The 3,542-nt window shown below is 47.2% G+C and overlaps 1 non-coding gene across 1 annotated transcript; it reads right to left on the bottom strand.

The window, feature by feature from the left end:
- Positions 1-1,013: 1,013 nt before the first annotated feature.
- LOC120912468 lies at positions 1,014-1,183 on the bottom strand. The gene has a single exon (XR_005743069.1). It is a non-coding gene; the product is annotated as a U1 spliceosomal RNA (small nuclear RNA).
- Between the last annotated feature and the right edge of the window lie 2,359 nt (positions 1,184-3,542).

Raw genomic sequence — 3,542 nt, 5'->3', positions numbered from 1 at the left:
CCAAACCCTGATCCCCCGGGGCGTTAGGCTCCAGACGGGGACTGAGGTACTGTGGTCCGAGCAACCGAAGCCAACACGGACTCAACTTCCTGGGAGGGACTGCCGAAACAGAACCCTCCCAGTACTAGGTGGGGCTCCCCCGAAGGGAGACCCCATGAGAGCAGGCAGACTAAGCCAGAAGGCCATGTCCACCCACTCCCAAGACGTTCAGGGCTGGCCCGAGGACCCGCACCCTACTAATCACACAGTGACACAAAACGTGCACAACAAAAAAAGACAAAAAGGTGACAAACATAGGCAATAAATAAAATAAAGTGGGGGAAGGGATAGTGGAGAGGAGAGTGAAAGAAGTGGTCATTGTGGTGTACAATGAACAGGCCCTCCGGCCAGGAATATGAAATTCCTCCGGTCCTAGCCAAAAGGCCCGGCCCAGAAGGCAGGTGCTAAAAAAAGCGTGTAGCTGGTGCAGTGACCATGGTATCCTTAAATCAAAATGTCACTCACACACAGTGATTCTCAGATACCCCTGGACTGCCACTCCAGGGGCACATGCACCATAGGCTTTTCATTCCATATCCAACCCCCCGACCGGCCAGTGCAGCCCTCCACCCCTGCCAGATAGAGAGCCCTTCAAGGCTTTCTTGGGGAGAACTGCCGCTCCAGTTAGTAGCCTCCACCAATACTAGCCCCTCCAGACCCTCCGTCAACCCGGCGGATTTGCATGGCCTTACCCCGTCTACTCTCAGGGCAGTACCAGCTCCTCCTACCGGATCGGTGACAGAGATAGCACTTACACCAGCCAGCCAGAAGGCCAGACTAGAACTCGGCAAAAAGACCAAGACCAAGCGCAGCACCCATCCTCACCAGGAGCACCCTTCCAGATGGATCAGACTCGACCATGGGCCGACCCCCCAGTAACTGTCGGGCAGCACGGCGTAGTCACTGCTGAAACCATCCTTCCAGGTGCAATGACGTCATTGGATTGCATCCACCCTCCCCATGTAGTAGGTGCTTCAGCTCTCCGCTGACAACTGATAAGAACAGATACTACACTTGATCCTAGCCAAAAGACCGTGAAGCGGCAGGGAAGACACCACGATCAGCACGGCCAGAGTGCAATGGCCGAGCCTGCCCTGGGAGAACCACCTTAATGATCATGGTGTCTTCCCTGCCAGGTAAGTATGATGATGATCGGGAGCTTTCCGTTAGCCGCCAGGTAACTGTGCCGGCAGCTGTGTTTGCAATGTGCTACGTAAATATGAGGCCGCTCTGCGCCAAGAGCCACCCGCTTAGAGGCCGCATATTTGCATGCCGTCGGTGCCAAGTTATTACAATAGCTAGTAATAATTGAATGCAGGAGAAAATGTTTTAATATGATAAAGAACATATCCATTTATATAATCTTACAGATACCACTGGCCCTTTGAGGGCATCCATAATGCTGATGGATACAGGTGTGTAGATGCTTTCACCTTCTGACAGCCCAGCTTCACCCAGTGCTCAAACTTACAGGGTGCCGAAGCCTCAGTTAACACATGTTACAAGAGAAGTCAGCACTTGGAATGGCATCCAACATTGGTTATCGTTTATTGCAAAAACCTGTATAAGAACTGTAAAACATCAACGTGTTTCGGGCCAACAAACCTTAATTTTTTTTAAATATAAAAAATATGTCATACTTACCTTCACTGTGCAGTTCGTTTTGCAGTGCGGCCCCGATCGTCCTCTTCTGGGGTCCCACGGCGGCTCTCTCAGCTCCTCCCCACAATATCTAACCCACTCAGGAAACTCTCTCCCAAGGGGGTTACCTTGCAGGCGAGCACCCGTCTCATACATTCTGCATCCATAGACACAGAGGGGCAGATCCTCAAAGAAATAACGCCGGCGTATCTCTTGATACGCAGCGTAATTTCAAATTTTGCGCGTCGTATCTTTGTTTTGGTATCCACAAAACAAGATACGACAGCATCTGGGTTAGATCCGACAGGCGTACGCCTTAGTACGCCGCCGGATCTTAGATGCAATCGCGTCGAGTATGCAAATTAGCTATTTCCGACGATCCACAAACGTACGAGCGGCCGTCGCATTTTTTTACGTCGTTTCCGTTCGGCTTTTTCCGGTGTATAGTTAAAGCTGCTATATGGTGGCGTACTCAATGTTAAGTATGGCCGTCGTTCCCGCGTATAATTTTGAAAATTTTACGTAGTTTGCGTAAGTCGTCCGTGAAAACAATGACGTCCTTGCGACGTCATTTGGAGCAATGCACCCTGGGAGTTTTTACGGACGGCGCATGCGCAGTTCGTTCGGCGTGGGGACGTGCTTCATTTAAATGAAACACGCCCCCTACCTGCCGAATTTGAATTCCGCGCCCTTACGCCGCGAGAGATACACTACGCCGCCGTAACTTACGGCGCAAATTCATTGAGGATTCAAACAAAGGCAAAGTAAGTTACAGTGGCGTAGCGTATCTTACATATGCTGCGCCCGGCGCAGATGTATGTGGATCTGCCCCAGAGTGTTTGTCTCGGTCCCGCCCCCAGTGGCCGCATCATTGGATTTGATTGACAGCAGCGGGAGCCAATGACTGCGCTGCTATCAATCTATCCAATCAACGCCGAGACTCTGTGGAGAAGAGGACACCGGGGACAAGCCGTGCAGGTAAACGGGCTCAGGTAAGTAAAACGGGGGGTAAGTAAAACTCTGTATAAAGAGTTTACAGCCATTATACCCACCACCACCTTCAAAAAAATTCCCCACCCACTACAGATCCAATATAACCTTTGATCACCTCTATATAATTTGTGTGTATCTTTCCAATAATAAAAAATAATACCAAAAATAATATATTTTCCTGGTTTCTTTTATGCCAGCTACCAGTATAAGAAGTTTTAAGCCCTTTTTTAAACAAGGCCTCATCTGACCTTTGAAGACATCTAGAACACGTTCGTTTGATTTTGTACATCAAATCAGGGAAAGCAAAAAATTAAAATAAATTATTTTTTGTTGCTGCACACACTTCGCCTACCTTGAAAACGTAACTAGAAATGTAATACTTTTTCCCATTATAGGCATGAGTGGGGCCTCATGTCCAAGTTTTGCTTAACCACTTCCATACCGGGCCTATTCTGGCACTTCTTTCCTATATGTACAAATCATATTTTTTTTGCTAGAAAATTACACAGAACCCCCAAACATTATATATGTTTTTTTAGCAGACACCCTAGGGAATAAAACGACGGTCATTGAAACGTTTTATCTTGCACGCCATTTGCGCAATAATTTTTCAAACGCCTTTTTTTTGGAAAAAAATTGTTTCATGAATTAAAAAAATAACAAAACAGTAAAGTAAGCCCAATTTTTTTGTAAAATATGAAAGATGATGTTACACCGAGTAAATAGATACCTAACATGTCACGCTTTAAAATTGCGCACACTCATGGAATGGCGCCAAACTTCAGTACTTAAAAATCTCCATAGGCAACGCTTTGAAATTTTTTACAGGTTACCAGTTTAGATTTACAGAGGAGATCTAGTGCTAGAAT

This window comes from Rana temporaria, chromosome 8 (assembly GCF_905171775.1).
Source record: "Rana temporaria chromosome 8, aRanTem1.1, whole genome shotgun sequence".
Taxonomy (NCBI): Eukaryota; Metazoa; Chordata; class Amphibia; order Anura; family Ranidae; genus Rana; species Rana temporaria.
Note: the sequence above shows the minus strand (reverse complement) of the source record. Positions and strands in the feature narration are given on the sequence as shown.